General features: G+C 33.7%; 2 protein-coding genes across 7 annotated transcripts in view; one reads left to right on the top strand and one right to left on the bottom strand.

The window, feature by feature from the left end:
• LOC105332492 (protein MON2 homolog) overlaps positions 1 to 20,293 on the top strand; it is a 129,459-nt gene that overhangs the window by 43,316 nt on the left and 65,850 nt on the right. The gene's annotated exons all lie outside the window — the stretch shown is intronic.
• The window catches only part of LOC105332490 (G-protein coupled receptor dmsr-1), a 39,278-nt gene that overhangs the window by 11,820 nt on the left and 7,165 nt on the right, over positions 1 to 20,293 (bottom strand). The window contains exon 2 of one of the 4 annotated variants that reach the window (XM_011435121.4): positions 19,787 to 19,852. The gene's annotated coding sequence lies outside the window, so the exon portion shown is untranslated. Of the gene's footprint in view, positions 1 to 219; positions 447 to 488; positions 682 to 1,568; positions 1,720 to 19,786; positions 19,853 to 20,293 lie in introns of those variants that run through there. The other 3 variants (XM_066082845.1, XM_066082846.1, XM_011435122.4) reach the window with 3 other exon arrangements.

Genomic DNA, 20,293 nt, shown 5'->3' with positions numbered 1-20,293 from the left:
CGGAAGAAAGCAAAGGAAACATTTTTAACCCCTCATCAGCCAGAAAAGCAGTCAGGCTGACTGAGACTACAGAATAAGATGAAGGAAAAAATAAGATGCAGATCTTGTGTACATTAGCAATGCTCTAATGGTGATGTCGAGAAAGACTTATCTATATCATACATTGGTTGATATTTTTATTCTTGTTGGTTGTTTGGTATGATATAAAGCTTTACTTACAGAAGTTTTCTAATTATGGCCTTTATGGGATATCTCCTCAGTTTTCTTATAGATTGATAGATCCATCACCATATAACTTGCAAAAAGAGAGATAAAGTCTAATTGAAGCCTTCCTTCTCTCGGTTGAACTTGGCCCTAAAAGAGCTATTTGTCTAATTCCAGGCCACTGGCTTCTGACACTGAAGCGAAATATTTCATGTATTATACGCCTCGTAATCAGCCATCCAAAGACAAGGGTGACACTTAATTATTATCTGTGTAATAACCACCTTTAATGAAGTATCCCAGCTTCGCAGGTCCAAGGTCCTTGATAGCCCAACAGAAAGATGTCAACAGATGGGAGAAATGATTAAATTTGCTTGGTCCAGACCACTGTTGACCCAGCAGCAGCTATTGGTCACACAAGACCAGAGGACGTTGAGAAGCTACAAGGGTATTACCGGTGTTTACGACTGCATTGTTAGCAGATCACTGGGGACGCAAATATCTGGCTCAATTGTCGAGGGCTGTAGTCAAATATTGATAGAAAACGTAATTACCACTCTGTGTGTATTTCTCTTTCTTGGAAACACCACGATCGGGACTATTTGTTGAGAAAAGAGTCTATTTAATGTTTTGGGATGAAGATTTAATTAAGAAAAATTAAGAGAGTGGGTATCTGCTGGAAATTAACTACTAAAGGCTCAGAATGGAACGATTCTGAAGGAATTTGTAGCTCAGAGTCTGGAGCAATTTTATGCTACATATAAGGCGAGGGGTGAAGATTTAATTAAACAGAAGGCAATCAATAACACAATGATTATCAATACTTCCAGGTAACAATCTGGTCCAGAATCATAGAAAAGGGGGGGGGGGGCTGAGTAATCTGGAACCACAGATGAACAAAGGCCTGGGACACAGACCTACAGTTGATTAAGTAGGTGTGTCATTGGCTCAAGCACAATGGGGACAACAGCTGTTTTTATATCAGACCGTTCAAGCATTTCATCACATATCAGAAAATTATATAAAGGAAGAAGAAAGATCATTTTGATTATAATTATTTCCATGTAAGTGGGTGTAATGGTTTCTCCCTTTATCAGTTCCTCAGTATGTTACTCATAATATATGCCAACAAATCAAGTAAAGAAATTGATCCCAACCATAACAAACAAAATAACTGTATTTATAAGAAATTCAATTAAGGCATGAAGTTTACACCTTATTCTCATTAAAGAAATATTCAATTAGGTAATTTGTAAACTGCTTTGAAAGTTTCTAGTTAAAAAAAAATAAAATTTTTTTTTTTGGGGGGGGGGGGGGGGCAGGAAGAAGGTTATAAGGAACATAAAAACATAAATATATCTTACCTAAAGTTTGGTTCAGGTATTGCATGTATCAAACCTACTTGCACACATATAGGCACATTGAATAGTAAGTCAAAAATATACTATATTACTTGGATCTTCCATGCAGAACTGATAGCGACAGTCCCGAGTGACTATTAACTATGATGGGTATTGTTGGTACACCTTACGATCTAGCTACGACGGGGATCGTTACGATTATAGGTACAAGTTATCAATGTGTTTTGGTTATTAAAGGAGTGCCAGGCAATCAGTGTTTACTTTTAATTAGTTGTTGGGGTTCTCTCGTTAAATTTGCATGTTAATTGAGCTAATGGTCGGGGATAGGCGTTCAATCTTATAGTAACCATATGTTGTATCTGTTATGATTGTATAGCTTTGTATATTGGTCAGCTTAAATTATGTGGTCAGTTTGATAGTGTACAGTAATAATGGCCATATGTTTAATATGATCCATCAAAACAAAAACTGCAATACAATTTGAGTCTTTAGGATTAATTAAAAACAAGAAGCAGTCAATGTTACCATAGAAAAGCTTTATGAGGGAGGGGGGTGTTGATGTTTCCATTGCAATATAAAAGAAAGGGCTGACAAATTAAATCCATCTATGAGAAATAAATGAATAAAGAAAACTTATTTTGCTGTGATCAATGATTTTTATATTATCAAGAGAAGTAACATTATAGTAATTTCTGCAGGTCCCAACAGATTAAAAGCTTTCCACATTTCCTTTTAGTTTCCTTTTCAATTGTTTGCTTAATAAGAAGTCGGAATTGTTTTAAAGATTTATTGATTAATTTGACTAAAGTGGCTATTTTTAAATTCCTTTGATCATTAATAATTGACAGCAATATTAATTTAAGATACACTTGCAAATTTAAAGGAACATTTTGATTCATTTCATTATAAAATAAAAAAAAATTAAATTAAACACTGGTCTTGTTTATACCCACCCAGTGTTTTACTCGCTGGAAAAATGGGTGATTTCCAGAAAGTTTACACTTAGTAATTCAATTTTCTACGATTGCACAAGATCTTTTTTTTAACTGACAATGGTTAATGCTATTGTTAAAGTAAAAGACATTATAGATTATTTGAAATACGATGATGACAGTTATTGCTAGAATTTTGTGCAAGTGCGACAAGTGGCACAGCAGGCAATGTAAAAAACCTGTGGTACTCGTTGTTTGTTGTGGAATCTTTAAAATTTTCATAGGGGCCAATTTTTGTGAATAACTTAAATTTTATAGGTTCGTGGAGATGACTAATTTCTTGTATTATCTTATACCTTCAAAAGGAAATATGATGTGGAGGGTGTTAATTCATTTATGAGAGGTTTACCAACAAATTCCATGAAAATTGAGCCACCTTGAAATCTGATTGTTTTGAGTCAATCAGGCTGCAAGCAAGTTATATATGCACTTTTAGGAATAAATGATATAATACTAGCCATCACATTATCTTCTCTTTTAAGAGAGCTCGATGGTCTAAGCCATTTTTAGACTGTTTTAATCTTGAGAAAAATAGTTTTACATGAATTATGATGAAGGCCGGGAAACATTTAAAATTTTAAAGCTTAAGTATTTGACTTTTTTCTTTACTAAATAACAGTTTATGGCTAAAAGTATCTTATCTTAAATTTTAAGGAAGATATGATGGATAATTTAATTTTGTTGGCCATCAAGCCCTTATAAAAGTTTGTGGATTGAATCAACAATGAAATCCATGAAAATTCAAGGTGTTCAGACATTTATATTGATGAATTATACAGTATACCACGGTATGTGGTTATTTATGAAGTGCTCATCAATTTTGAGTATTTTTTCTTTCTATTGTAAGCATAAACTTGAATTTAAGCACCTTCATAACCAATTAAGTTTCTTTATATATTTGTTTTTAGTCATAGTCAAATTATTACACTGCATGTATTAGAATTCTCAGACACCAAGCAGCATGAAATGCATAAGAAGCACAGCGCGAAAGGATGAAAAAGATCATACATGCAAATTAGTCCAGGGGGTTATTAATGATGACTAACCATACATACATTGATTAGATTTTGTTCCTCTATCCTGATGATAACGAAGCCTGGTTAATTAATACCTATATATTAAACATGCATTACACCTGATGCATCTCACACAACGACAGGTGAGAACAAACCCAGGTGTTGCTTTGTTGTAACAATTGTAGTTCATGCTGAGAGATCATTAAATCACTTTCAATTGAAAAATAGGGGAGATGTAAATTACGACTGCAAACAGCTGTTATGCATGAAGCTCGCAAATATCATCCAAAAGTCAAAAAAATTTCAACGGGATATGCAAGCATTGAAGCACTTTCAATTCCCAGAAGGTGTTGTAAATATAAACAAGATATTAAATATCAAACATACCCTGACAAGCAGTGTTGTTAGAGTATAAATAATGGACAGTTTGACATGCTGCAGAAGATCATAGAAATTTAATAATAAATATGTTACAGTAATAATATCGTATATACTGCATACTTATATCCACATAAAATATGAATTGATTACAGTATTTTTTTGAAGTATTATTATGGTATAAATTATTGACAGTTTGAATTCTTGTAAAAGATCATTTTAATTTTAGAAATTTAATGATTAATATGTATTGCATATTATGCCATCCACATAAAATATGGAATGAACGAATTTTTTTTTAAGTATCACTATCATAATGATGTATTAATGAATAAATGAAAAAGATTGTAGGAGGAATGAAATGTACTTAGAGAGCAACTTTGTGATACAAATTTTTTCGGTAGTTATTTGACGTTTAGAATTAATATTTTTTCCGTATTATTACAACTAATCATCAATTATATTTTCACAAACATTTAAATTAGAATGTGTGATTAAATTTACAACAAAATAGTCAGATACACATACTTAATCAATGTACAGGTTGATAATTCTATCTTTAAGTTGCACCTTGACCTCCCCCCTTTTCTCAGGTATTTAGTTATTCCTCAGGTATTGGGTTATATTTCGGATATTTCCCAGTGTACCAGTAGACCGTGTTTCCTACGAGTCCCTATGGGGTATTTAACCACAAGAGTGTGGATCATATCGATTTATGATGGTGAATTTTTTTCGCTCCATTGTGGAATGATTAAGTTGTCTGTTATATGACCACCAGCAGCAGATGCTATTGTCACTGACAGTGTCTGGAAGAAAGGACTCTGGTTTCACACGACATGTTTAAAGACCTTCAGGATTAGAGTCCTCAGCTTTGGAGCCTTCCACATTAACTATTTACTGCTCAGCATCAGAATTATTGATGCACTAGGCAAAGTGCTTTCATATTTTTTATTAGCATTTTACCTTTAGACATTAACTTCTGCTTAACTAAGGACCCCTCCCATAAATAAAATGCCCCCCCACCCCCACCCCACCTTCCAATTATATGGCTTCTGACCTGACCCCCGGCCCCCCACCTTTACCACACCCCTTCTCCTTACCTTAAACCATTGGTTAAATTAAAATGGTACTGTTATTATCATAATTTTCTCTAACTTTGTGGTGTATTAACTGAAGTATTGTAAGATTTTATTAAGATTTAAATTTGGTCTTAAGAAGATGAGGATCTATTCAAATGAAAAATGCAAATGTGGATTGTTGTTTTGTGATTTGCTTTGAGTCGCAGAATCAGAAAGTATGCTTTAATCCTGCCGGTTGCAGAAGTCTTTGAAATTGTCTGGCTTGAATTGATTGGGGTTCACAATGAGAAAAACATTGGAAAACATTGCAAACAGAAAAAAAATCAAAGAAATGTTTTAAACTGAATTCATTGCATTCAATGATTGAAATGCTAGGACAGAATTGGCAAAAGTACTTTGATATATTTGAAATTTTTTATGGTTATTTTTTTACTTAGAATTCAATACTTGAAAAATTCAATGACATTTGAGTATGATCAAATTGTCAAATGAAACTTTGAAAAGAAGCCACTGATTTTGTAAGGATATAATTTTTCTTTTTCAAAATTAATTAAATCTTGGTTTATTCCTTTTCCAGATTGGGCCATCTAAGAACTAGGCAGTGTTGACAATTCCTCGTATGCATTACCATTATGAGTCGATGCCTATGGCTGTGCAGCAATGTGAGTATCAAAGTTCCACAATTCCTAGCTTGTTCCAAGAGAGAGAGAGAGAGAGAGAGAGAGAGAGAGAGAGAGAGAGAGATCTTAAAGCAAAGAGGGGAAACAAGACAATGAATTGATGTGCCCTAGATGATAGCAGATCATCGGTCGGTCGGTGGAGGAGAAGATGGGTGATGCAACACAACAAAACTTAAGCACATGCTTAGTCTGCGCTGGGCTCTCTAAACAGAGCAGTCACAGCACATGCTTAAATCATGCTGAATGCCTCCCTGCAGTCACATTCGGCATCAGAAGTGAGATGTTCTGTAAGATACCTCTTGGCCCTGTTGCTTGATAAGCATGCAGCATTGGTATTGTCATGATACCCATGCTTCCTTTCATCAACAATATTTGTTATTCAATGCTGTCACTGTCCTTTTGCCCAGTTGCTTAATAAGCATGCAGCATTGGTATTGTCTTAATACCCATGCTTCCTATAGTCAACAGCATTGGTATTGTCTTAATACCCATGCTTCCTATAGTCAACAATATCTGTTAATTTAATGCTGTCACTGTCCTTTGGTTCTGTTGCTTGATAAGCATGCAGCATTGCCTGCATTGGTATTGTCTCAATACCCATGCTTCTTTTAATCAACAATATCTGTTGATTCAATGCAGTCACTGTCCTTTGGCTCTGTTGCTAAAAAAATTGATGAACATGCATGTTGTTATAATGCCTCTATACATTGTGCCTTAAGTTAATGCCAACGGTGCCTCTTGATTTGATATTGAATGTTCCTTTAATTATTAAAGTAACAACATGTTTGAAGAGGGCTTGATGAATGTGGCCATTTTTCAAGTGTTCAGCACTCTGTGAAATCGGATAAAAGAGGGCAAATAACCCATTGCGTTTCTGTTTTGATGATGATGTGACGTCATCTTCACAGTATAAATGCCTTTCATTGTTTCCTTGTCTTTAACAATGTCCATGAACTGGCCTTTTGACATTAGAGTATCAGATATACTTGAAAATCTAAAAATTTCAAATGAGGCTGTCCAAAGCAGAAATTGAGACAGCCCTTATTAGGAAAGAATCCTGTTGTAATTTGATGCTGAAAATTGAGAATCGATGGGGTGTTAAAAACTCATTGGGCAAGGGCTGTGTCCTTAATGGGGATTTACATTTCATAAGGTCTGACTGATAAATGTATATATATACACATAGATATGTGGCATCACAGTTGATATTTCCAAAGTATAGCAGTCAGTTGTTATACTTGTATGGATTTTAGATTTATTTATAGATTTATTTATACACATTGGTATATAGGGGATCGCAGATCTGATCATTATTGATTGATGCTAAACATTCAGAAAAACTAATGAACTTGTTAAAGGGAAACCATTAATGACCCATCTACATGTAATACCATTCACCAAAAATAGTCTGTAATATGCTTCTTAATTTTAAGGAGGAGAAGGGGAGGGGGGGGTGTAATATCCCCTTTTGTTGCCCTATATACATGCAGAGAAATTTTCATTATCATTTCTTAAAATAAATGTGGGAAAGTCTGCTCCATTTGGAAAATGATGAAAAAAAAACCCCCCATATTAAAGACAATGTTAATAATGAATTTATCAGTGTTTTATCATGTACGCATGCATGAGTATAAGTATATATAAATATTTTTAGACAAAATACTTCATCAATGTTTTAGATCATTCATTGGTAAAATTAAGAATGATAAAGGGGAAAGGGAAGGGGGTCAGCAGCTTTTTTATGTTTGAAAACTTTTTGATTGTTAGAAGATATGCCAAACTGAACCTTGAAACTATAATCAAATCTATCAAAAATGTTTCCCAGAACTTAGAATTGCAGCATGTTTCTAATTTATTGAGTCAGAATATTTTAGTCCTTGGTTTGATTTAGTGCATAGTTTTAATGTGCATTGTTCATCCAGACTGCTTTTAGCACAAAGTGATCGTTATAAAACAATTGTTAGACTTGTTTTGTAGCTGTATAAAATCCACATCAATCGTTATCTCTGTGTCAAATTTACAATGAGAGATTGGATCATATGGAAATAGGGTTTTTTTTTCATAGCAGTTATATACTGTATGTACCGGTATTAGTACTTGGGAGTAAATGTCACAGAAAGCATAAATCGTATGAATCATTGAGGAATAGCGATGAGTGTTGCCCAAAAGTATAAACAACCAAAGCCAAGTCTGTCACAGAAGTCACAGTTTAAGTGAGGTTTGGCTGAGATTTCTCTCTCAACCAATATCCAACATCCTATATTACACAGAGCATGCACGACAGCCAAAACCAAAATGGAACCATCAGCAAGATTTGTTACAGTAAAAGAAAGAAACTTACCCGTTAATATACCTGATATATTTTCATTGGTTATTTTTAAGAACAAAATAGGTAAACCAAACATTTTTACATTTTAGTTGAGAACAAAAATTAAACAATCTTTATATTTAGTAATCCCCAAATCATTCTTTTGAACTTGGTTTTAAGTCTAAGAATTGGCAGGACTGAAACTCTGTTTCATTAGTTCTTTATTATTTGATTTTATTCAAATTCCCGTTGTCATGGCGATTGCCAAAATAGGATCAAAAAGCTGAGATCCTGTCACACTTTGGAAAAAAAAACCAGCATAAGAGAATGCAAATCTCATTTATTTTTCTTTTCTTAGTTTTGTTGGAAGGGTCCCAGGTTAAAAATGTAAATCAATTACAAAGAGAGTTATTTTATCAGGGCATATATTTTTTTATCATTGTATTTTGAGTGTATATCATTCCACCAGGTGTTCAAAAGAATTTACATATCAATCAAATGTGATAAGAATTTGGAAATGCTGTTAATCGTTTTGCTACACTAAAACAAACTAAGAACATTTTAAAGTTATAGGATGTTTTTTTATCGCAAACAAAGTGTATGCTTTGGCATAGAATCCTTATTTTCTTAGAAGCGAAAAAAAAATACAATTCAAAATCGTGAACCTTCTATTATTGTTGCTCACTGTGAAATCGGATTAACGGGGGCAACCCATTGTGTTTCTGTTTTGATGAAGATGTGACGTCTTTTGGCAACTCTTTCTAGAACTCTGAGAAATTCGACACCGATTCATTATGTCTGCAAATTGCTACAGTCGGAACAGTGACAGTATAATCACTGGCTGATTCATGATACATCTCTTTGACTGTTAGTTTGTCAGTCTGGCAAAAGGCCTTGCTTCAACTTTTATGGGTGTTTATGCAAGTTTTTTTTTCTCTCCTTTTCTTTGACCATCGTTATTAAAGGTACAAAGGCAATCAATCAGTACATTTATGAATTTTCATTGTAATTAAATATGCACTGTGAGTTTGTTAAATCAACAAATTGACTTGTATCTTAATTAACATGCACTAAACATGAATTGCAGCTTTGTAAACAGGGAAAATGAATTGAATTAATGGCCGTCTACGAAGCAACTAATTATCCAAACTCATCAGATTTATGTTTGGGCTTCATATAATATCAGCAGCCGAGAGCTGGATTATCAGCACTGTTATACATGGAAATCACAGATTGGCTTTCTAGGAACAGTGCATCATGGATCTTTAAGGCTGTTTTAATTAACCCTTTGTCAGATTTTACATTTATATTACAAATGTCAGTGTCAGGACATTGTGAGAGAATTATAATTCTAGAAATGGGGGAAAGAAAAGCTTACCTTATTTCTTAACAGAAAGAAACTGGTTTGTACATTCAATTCAGTATGGATAGCAGAGAAAGTGATAATCATTCAAAGCTTCTTTTTTATCTTCCACGATTACAATAGATCTAATTCATGGGGAAAAAAAGCTTTGATTGTAAAAACATGTGCTACCCCCTGTGGATGATGAAAAGCTGTGTTTATATAAAATTTGAAGCAGAGGCAATGACCTGCATCAAAGTCCTGTAGCTTTAATTCATTTGTCCTTTTGGTCACCTTCAGGGGCTAAGCAGTCGTTAGTTTGGAGGAATATTTCTGATACTAGATAACTGAATTTTTTTTCAGAATCTTTGAGTCCCTGATTGTTTTTGGTTTTATTTCTTCCCATTGTGTATCCATTACAACAAATTCCTCAGATCCCATTCTGTTAAGGTCGTTGTGAACAAATTCCTCAGATCTTATCTATTCCTCATGACCAATCTCCCCAGATCCCATTTTGTTCCTTGTGAACAAACTCCTCAGATCCCATTGTGTTCCTTGTGAACAAATTCCCCAGATCCCATTCTGATAACCAAACTGAACTATTTAAATTCATTATACTGAGTCCCATCAATAATTACTACAGAGATTTCCCCCTTGTTTTCATGTGTTTCAAATTTAACAAAAATAAAGTGAATCTGTACATTTAAAGTATCATGAATGTGGCATCGCCATCAAAGTCAACACATGGCTAGATTTGTAACTTATAATTCATTACATAGATGGATTCAACTATGGGACACTTCCAGTTAGATTTTGGAAATGAAAATACTGGTACAGTTATTTTTATTTTTCTCTTCTACTATTGATAAAAAATTTAAAAAGATATCATGAAATATGGAAAAATAATAGATTTTAAAGAAACCCAACTAACTTTTGCATTCTCAGCTCTTTGATATATTGAATGAAGTTACAGGATGTTGAAGTGAGTAGCTTTTCTTTAAGGATTGGTATTGGCTTTAGGAGTGTAAATATTTGGATGCCCAATGAGAGAGGAAGTTTAAAAGACAGTCCGGGTTGCCAACTCTTTACTGCTGCCCTTTTATAAAAGAACCCCCACATTTAGCAGATGGAAAGTATTTTACGCCAGGTTTAATTGAGCACGTAATATATTTTAACTCGCTAACTGCTGTTCCAATTTTCATGAAAAAAAACTTGTTTGGATAAAAGGGTTTTGTGAATGTATTTTTATAAAATTTATGACAACACGTGTCACTTGGAATTTTCTTGAATATTTTTCATAAATTTTAGTGCCGAATTACAAAAAAAAAGTGAAAGAATTTTAAGACAGAACTGCCAAGAATCAACCAACTGAAAATATTTTTTTTTAAATTGCTGTGGGTCTGCATATTTTGAGTTTATGTAGACTCATAGTTATATAAGTTACTACAAATAAAATGCCACCCCCCCCCCCCCCCAAAAAAAGAATATGTTACTTGGGGGGGGGGGGTCCCCCATCCCCTCACAACCTCCCTCATTATCTGCTACTCTTTTGTAAATAGAGTTATCTCCCAAGGATTGAATGGGTCATTCAAAGTATTTCTCGAATTCATATTCCTGGTCAGTCTCAACTTTTCATTTTATATCTCCCACCCCCTGTTAAGTCTTCTGGAAAAAAGAATTACTCTTACAGAGAAATAGCTTTTTCAGACTTACAAAATTAAGGTGAATTGATTATCAGGTTCATTATATGACTCTCTCAGAATTTTACAGCAATGTAAATCTGTTGAAGAACATTGTGTTTATGGTCCATAGTAAAGTGAGCATTAAGTTGTGCAGCATTTAAAACTCTCTAATGATAGGCCTTATATGCAGGGTTTAAAACTTTGCACTGAGGTAATAAAAAGGTTTTTTTTAAGTCCATGCAGGTTCCATTACAATGTTTATTGTTTATTATTGGTTTTGTTGTGGCTTAATTTTTTTTAAGTTTTCCAGGAATCGGACAAATTTTAACTGGATTCATAGAATTTCTTTGATTTTATGACACGGTTTAAATGGTAGGTAGGGCATGGGTTTTATTGCATCTTGACCCAATTTTGATTTAAAAAAAAAACAAATATTAAAAAAAAAAAAAATTGTTAATTTTTAAAACGCACTCTATATTTATTTTTTTATTTATTTTTTTTTTTGCTTTTAAGATTTTGATATTATAAGAACATCTAAGCATATGATAGTTCTATACAATCTATTGATCACCATGCTATGATTATTTAACAGTGTCACACAGTTATGGCATGAAATAATTTTTGAAAAAAAATCTGTCTGGCATTTATATTTTTTTTTGTGTACTTTGGACATTACATTTTATATTATTCTGATAGGCATTGCATTCTTAGTACTGAAAACAATTACTCAACTAAAGATAAAAAGAATAAAAAACTTTTCAACAAAACAATTGCATTGTTGTTGATTGAGTCTTGGTTTACAAATACATGTAGTGTTTTTATCAATTACAGGAATGGTTGTACGTGCATACAATTAATAAGCTACAGTTAAATTTTTTACAGATCAAAAGAGTATTTTTTAGCGATCTAGATTGTGATTACATTGGGGTATTATGAAATTCAATGTTTTGCCGAATATTTTGTAGTTATCTCGGTAATGTGATTATTTTTGGGGTGTTAAGGGATTTCAGTGACGTTTTTGTTATAAACTTTATTTAAGAATTTATTTCTAAAGGTCAAGTATGTTCTGTCAAGGAGCAATTTGCTGCAATACGTAGGGACATAAAAATCTGCCGCAGAATCATTTTTTTTAGGATTTAATTTTCTCTTTGTGCATGAATCTAAAACAAACGCGGGAATACATTAACAGAAACATGCATGCACTTCATGTTTTGGCCGATGTTTTTAATTTAAAAAATAAATTGAAAATCAAACAGGAAGTATTTATGTATCAATTAAGAAGTCTCGGATATAAAAATCTCCCATTTGCAATCTTATCCAAGTTCTTCCAATTATGAGTCGAATTTCCCATGAAAGTTGTAAAAAGTTGTATTGGAGAAAAGAAACCTAGACAGAGTTGATTTAGAAGCCTATAAAGTACTGTTTTTTTTAAACTAATGAGCAATTACAATTTTTTACTCCAAAGACTTCAATTGAAGTTCTTGATTCTTCCAAAAAATAGAGTGTACACTTTTAAAAGATTAATTGTTCCTGAGAGAATTTCACTTTAATTTATATTTATATGAAACATTGGCTAATAATCTGAGTTGGTTTTATATACATATATATCAAACTTTTATTAAACCAGAAATGATATTTGTGTATTGTATTTCATTTGTTTCATTAATAAGATTGATCAAAAGAGTGAAATCCTCAACAAATTTTATCAACAAGTTTTTTCAATGGTTTTTTGATGTTTATAACAGTAATTTATTAAACAACAAAATCAAATTCCTAGGTAAAAGTATTAGTCATAAAAATCTTATTATATATCTTGAAGAAGAATTCTGCAACTGAAATTAAATTAGTATGCATAGTGACATTTGTATGAAAAAGGGCCCTTATATACATGTACCTTACATTGATATTTGTTTAAAAGGTATTATATTTTATTTCCCATATGTGCTAATTAAGTTAACTAGGTATTCACAGAAAACTGTAATATTTGACACTTGATATCTGGTATTTATCCAAAAGGAATCAAAACACAAAACTGACCAGTTCTCATCTAATTTTTCATTTTAATTTGAAATTAGTTAAAATGAATGAAGTAGATAAAAAATTATTATTAATTGGTAAATTGATGCAACCAGCTTTTAAATGAATTATTCAATATCTAATCAAACAGCTTCAAAAGATAGATTTCGGAACTTGAATATCTGGTTCTGATTCCAATACCTTATTGTATTTCCCATAAAGTCTCTGTGCAATCGGTGTTCATTACTGCGCACTATTTGTTGTGGCGTGGTTGCTCAGTATAGACCATACTGTAATCAATGATATGAATTAATGCGTAATAAATAAAATTGACGCTTGAGTAAGCGGTAAAGTACATGTATTTGCATGTTAAGAAACCATCAACATATGGACTTTCATCCGAGGCGTTATTCCGCTAAATTAGCTTCTGATGATCGCCATATCAGAGACTTCGTATCCAAACCATTACTTCGCTAGGAAGGCTCACAGCCATTCAGGAATTTCTTGATATAATTTGCCTTTATTAATTTATTCAGTTAATTGAAAATTAAGGTAGGAACTGAGCAACTTCTACTTGATCTTGATCTTGCTCGGTTGAGTACTTGCAATTTTAGTTGTGACTTAATTGCACAAGTTATTTCTCATAAATTTTGTAGATACATACAATTATCTGCTTCTAATGTCTTTTTCCTTCTTCATTTAATTAATGATCAATTTCTCCTTTATCAGTAAAAATGCAAGAATGCTCAATGGCTGTTCCAGTCTGTGGCTTTCAAATTTATTTTAAAAAATAGATTATTTCTATACTTAATTAATGGCTGACATTATGTTAAAACTACATTGCCGTTGTACTATGATGCACAATTTTCTTTTTCTTTGAAATTCTGTAGAAAAGCAAGAATACTTAATTGCTGTGTAAGTCCCCTTTCAAACTTGTTTAAAACTGGATGTTTGTCTTGTCATAAATAAAATATTGCCTTTCCACAACAGTGCACAAATTTCTACTATATAGCTGTAATACAATGATATGTATGAATATTATGAAGTTGCGCTTAGTTTTCTACAATTGTTAGAGATACTGAGAAATTGAGTTGGCAGTCAGAGCAATAAGAGTGAAGAATCCTCTGTATCTACCTCTTGTAGATATCGCCCCACCAGGGGTAAAACTTGGCCTGTCTAACGCTACAAATTGGCAGCATTAGATCTGACAGGGTTTAAATGTTCCAGTTCAATTTATCATTTGGAATGGCCAGACTTTCTTAATTTGCTGCTTAAGAAGGGTAATATGTTGAGGTGTTAATATCAGCAGTAGAACATATGTTGTTTTGAATCTGTTAATAAAAATTTTTAATACATGTCATTCAAGATTATTAACTTAATCATTTCTACAGCTGCATGTTGGCTGCTGGAAAGGGGTTAAAAATTCAAATATTGTATTTACAATATCTGCAACAAAATTTAATGAAAACTAATTAAATGATAAATGAAGGGAGATAAATCATTCTTTGCTACCTCCAAATCAGTTATCATCTTTTTAATTTCATAAGTAATGCAATTTGTTTTTACAAGTAAAAGACAATTAAAAAATCTTTGATGCCTTAATTAGTAAGCAGTAAGCTGGGAAATATGCTATTTATGATATACTTGTCAAACACTAAAGGGATGGTCTTGTGTAATTGTAGTTGTCATTTATAATTACTGTCCAGTTTATACTTTCAACTGTCCATTCAACCATCAAGTGTCCTTTTAATTGTTAACTGTCCATTCAACCATCAATTGTCCATACAATCAATTATCATTATTCAACTATTAACTGTTAAAGTAATTTAAGTTCTGAATGGATCAAAGATGACCAGTATTTCCATTGTAAATTTCAATAGAATTTTTTTTTACAATCTGTTTAAGAAGAGTTTCGCTTAATAAGGAAAATTAACATAGACTTTTCACTTTTGTTAGTTTGAACTGTTTTTCAATGATAGGTATGTGAAATATAGAAGAAAATTGCCAGGATTGAGATCCTTTAAAAAATGATATGCTTTATTCATTTGCAGCAGCCATTTGGTTGTGGCATTCATATAGAATGACTGGTAATCTACAGAGGATAGATTCCCTCCACAAAAAAGATGTCAAAATGAATAAACAAATGTCAGCAATTTGTGTTTATAAACACTGCTAGCAATGTTTAGATATATATTATGCTAGATACGTTTTTTGCTAGTTATCTGTTGTCTGTACGATTACATTGAGGGGCAAACTCCATTCTCTTCTTACTGGATGTATGGCAAAATAGTTTACCAACCCATTTCTAACAAACCATTTCATAAAATGATGTAGCAAGTAATCCTGATTGAAAATCAGATAGCTTTTTAATGTACTCTTTTTCGTATTTCTGCACATGTCAGTATTATTAATTGAAATAATAAGAATTCAATTATTTTTTCAACCCTGCATCCTGATGACTGTAATGTTGAAGCTGACTGCACTGAAATGTAGGAGTCTGTAGGAAATGGACTGGTTCACTCCATTGATTTGGAGAGAACCAGATGAGCCCATGGGGTAACACTCATTTACCTCACTCCCTTCCAAAATAAATGAGGATCTTATTTATCCAGATCATCTCTGGGAGTTCTATTTGGTGTGCTAAGTACGGCCTTTTTATGAAGTGGCTCGCTGATTGGTCAAACTCAGTGGTTAATGGAAATCCCAGCATGCATCTCTCCAAAATACAATAAAACACGACAGGTTCCACTTAACACCTCACATAATTAGATTAACATACATCTCTCTATTTCTATCTTTTCAATGTGTCTTTAATGGTTTTAATCTTCTTTTTCTGTTACAGGTATTTTAGAGATTTGGAGAGAAAAAAAATTAGAGTTTTGCTGATGACTCTTCAGAAAACAATGGTGTTTTGGTTATCTTATGAGGGTGTTGAATAAGGACCACTATGGCAAAATATCACTGCTGAAATGATTTTGTTGATGAAGATTGTGATTAAGTTGAAAATAATTTTTTTATGGTCATGCATTAATGCAAAAGCTAGTCTTACAAAACATTCATGCAGGTTACAGTTGAACTGGTTGGAGTGGGTTTTTTTTAAGTTTGTATGTACAAGCAAATGTATCTCACACAAATTTAGTGAATGTCAAATTTTTAGTTATGAACAAATTTGTAAATGAAATGTGGTGATAACAAACAGTGTTCGAAATTTAAAAAAAATACAAAACAGGAGTAGAGCAAACATGGACCCCTACAGAAAATAGAGGTAGGATAAGGTGCCATGGAGGAGTGAGCATCCTCTGCTGACAGGTCACACCCGCTGTCTGCTCTTTGCCTTAATCGGAAAACGTAGTACATATGACAGCAAAAATTGCAGAATAATTCAATGTTAAAATTGTGTGTGTCAAGGTGCAACTTTGTGTGTCACTTTGCTAGTTCCCTTATGTAGTCAATAATTGAGAGGAAAAGTTAGATAAAATAGTAAATGTGACCCATATTGGAGTTTAAATAACTGCCAAATTTTTTTTTGGGGGGGGGGGGGTATATTTTGATTGTGATTACGGTAGTCTCTGATTTAAAGTTTTCAGGCATGAAGATATTAAAGCAAAAGGAAATTCCTAAATTGTTTAATCACAAAAAAAATTAAATTAAGATTCTCTATACATTTTTAACTCTTTTAATCAGAGCGATCTCACATTTAAACACATTGTAGCCTCCCAAAGTTCAACATCATGTATGTTTAATTTCTATTTTATCCTGTGATCAGCTGATTCTTAAAGTACAACTCACTCGAATCACAGGGCGAAATATTGCTCTGTGATCTGTAAAAGTTACGGCTTTATAACTCAAATGTATGCAACTCAAAATTCCATTAAGTTTTAAAAAAAAAATGATAGGCCCTTGAAAGGTACATTATTGTTTAATGCTGTCATCACGTTAAAAGTCGTATCATCTACCAATATTAGTTGTACCTGTGTGCTGACAATATTTTCATACAAGGAAAACAAAGGATATACAGAGTTGATGAAGGTTTGCATACAAAGGGCCAACCATTGATGAATCTGGGTCGATGAGCTGGGGAAGGACACACACAGAGTACTTATAATGTAAATAATGCACTCACATTTCCCCAATACTACTTGAAGTCAGTAAGGGGCACACAGAGTTGATGATTGTACTCAGTCAATGAGTACACTCAATAAGCAGTGAGTGACACTTGCACAGTAGATAAGTGTACTATGTCAGTGAGTGACACACAGATAATGAGTGTACTCAGTGGGTGAATGAGTGTGCTCAATAAGCAGTGAGTGTCATTCATACAGTAAATGAGTGTACTCATTGACAGAAAGAGTCACTCACATTTAATGAGTATACTCAGTAAAAAAGTAAGATGTACTACCCAGGCTGTAAGACACAGTAAATGAGTGAACTCAGTGAGTTTGTGAGTCTACTTAATTGACAGTGAGTGTCATACACAGTAAATGAGTGTATTCAGTGAGTTTGTGAGTCTACTAAGTCAACAGTGAGGGTCATACACAGTAAATGAGTGAACTCAGTGAGTTTGTGAGTCTACTTAGTCGACAGTGAGGGTCATACACAGTAAATGAGTGTACTCAGTGAGTTTGTGAGTCTACTTAGTTGACAGTGAGGGTCATACACAGTAAATGAGTGTACTCAGTGAGTTTGTGAGTCTACTTAGTCGACAGTGAGGGTCATACACAGTAAATGAGTGTACTCAGTGAGTTTGTGAGTCTACTTAGTTGACAGTGAGGGTCATACACAGTAAATGAGTGTACTCAGTGAGTTTGTGAGTCTACTTAGTCGACAGTGAGGGTCATACACAGTAAATGAGTGTACTCAGTGAGTTTGTGAGTCTACTTAGTTGACAGTGAGAGTCATACACAGTAAATGAGTGTACTCAGTGAGTTTGTGAGTCTACTTAGTTGACAGTGAGGGTCATACACAGTAAATAAGTGAACTCAGTGAGTTTGTGAGTCTACTTAGTTGACAGTGAGGGTCATACACAGTAAATGAGTGTACTCAGTGAGTTTTTGAGTCTACTTAGTTGACAGTGAGGGTCATACACAGTAAATGAGTGAACTCAGTGAGTTTGTGAGTCTACTTAGTTGACAGTGAGAGTCATACACAGTAAATGAGTGTACTCAGTGAGTTTTTGAGTCTACTTAGTTGACAGTGAGGGTCATACACAGTAAATGAGTGAACTCAGTGAGTTTTTGAGTCTACTTAGTTGACAGTGAGAGTCATACACAGTAAATGAGTGAACTCTGTGAGTTTGTGAGTCTACTTAGTTGACAGTGAAGGTCATACACAGTAAATGAGTGAACTCAGTGAGTTTGTGAGTCTACTTAGTTGAAAGTGAGATTCTTACACAGTAAATGAGTGTACTCAGTGAGTTTGTGAGTCTACTTAGTTGACAGTGAGGGTCATACACAGTAAATGAGTGAACTCAGTGAGTTTGTGAGTCTACTTAGTTGACAGTGAGAGTCATACACAGTAAATGAGTGTACTCAGTGAGTTTGTGAGTCTACTTAGTTGACAGTGAGAGTCATACACAGTAAATGAGTGTACTCAGTGAGTTTGTGAGTCTACTTAAATGACAGTGAGGGTCATACACAGTAAATTAGAGTACTCAGTCACTATGAAACTAAGGCAATGAATAACACACAGAGATAATCAGGATGTACCAGGATCTATCTGGTCTGCCATTGGGGTGGAAATGTTTACTGTAACCCAGTACATTGTATTACATTTTGACTGTGTATTTATTTAATTCTTTTGGCATTTTTGGCAGAAAGCCGCTTCTGCTAAAATAAGTAAATGTTTGTTCAATTCAATTTATGAAATACCCTGGTATTACAGTCCAATATATAACTAAAACTATCAAAAGAGGGAAGTCAGGTAGCTGTTATCTAAAATCATGATTCTTAATATTCTGTATACAGCTCTATTGTTTCAGATTGCCAAGTATAACTCTAAGTTGATCGCTTACAAGCTGCTGGGTAAAATTCCAGGGTTGCAAGTTATTCTCCAAATAATCTCTTATGCCCAGTGACATTGATTGATTAAGTTAAAAATCCTGCTATTGATGGCCGAACAATGAGCATTGTTATTTCCAGACTTCATTGATAAAAATCCAGGAGAGGTTGTGGTTTTTACTCTTAACATGATGAGACATTGGTAGAATTATGATCACCCAAAATGTCAGCAGGTCTGAAATAGTGAACTCTAATTACAAAGCGTTCATTAAAAGTAAATGAGCTTTGAGCAAGGAAAACCAAAGTCAGTGTGTGGGTTTTTTTTTGTATTTGGTCAAAATATACTTGGAATGTGAGAAAAAATGGGAGAGAGCAATTGTTTGTTGAAAAAGCAGACTGTTAGATAAATGGTGACCAATGGCTGTAGTTATAATGCAGTGGCATCACCAGACGCAATCTGTCTTAATGTCATAATTAACTAAAGACTCAAACAAGGCATAATTCCCTGACATTGTTTTCCTTCAAATTTGTGCCAAGGATTGGAGGGGAAACTGCACGGAGAAAGCGCTTTCTCCGTCACTTAACAAGGCAGTATATTATGAAGAGGTGGATGTCAAAATGACAGTAATGATGCAAGATGGAACTTACACTGCCCGGGATATTAAATTTACAGAAGGTGTTTGGAACGCTGCTAAATTAATGGACCATAATGAGAAAAGCATGCAGCCTTACCTTGGAGATCTGTCTGCGCCCGCTCGGTGACTATTTACCAGGGTCCAGTCAATAAATGGCTGCGATCTGCAAAACAGAAAAACTAGAGATGTATAATTTGGTGTCGGTGAAGAAAACAAATCAATTCCTGACCACTGGGGGTTCTTAATCACTTAATGAGGGTCTTTTATGTCAGGGACAAAATATTATGGAAACACATTTTTAGCTGGCTGCTTTAGGCTACCCATGATCTTTTGCGATGGCCAATAGACAAGTAATCGTCAAATCAATTTGGTCTTTATTTTCTCTTTTTTTTTCGCAGTCAGGGGGGGGAAAAGTAATGCTGATGAGGGGACAGTACAGTTGTTTGAGCGGTGGAAGACCTTGATGGAGCTACGAAACACGGTGTTAAATTGTTAGTATTCGTTATTTGTCTCGAGCTGTAATCTAGGTCTGATGAGCTTTTCTCAACAGAGTGACGGGGAAGAAAATGGAGGGATATAGGATGTGGAAAAAAAACCATGGCAG

Source organism: Magallana gigas, chromosome 4 (assembly GCF_963853765.1).
Source record: "Magallana gigas chromosome 4, xbMagGiga1.1, whole genome shotgun sequence".
In the NCBI taxonomy this organism is placed as follows: Eukaryota; Metazoa; Mollusca; class Bivalvia; order Ostreida; family Ostreidae; genus Magallana; species Magallana gigas.
This window is presented reverse-complemented; position numbering and strand designations above follow the sequence as displayed.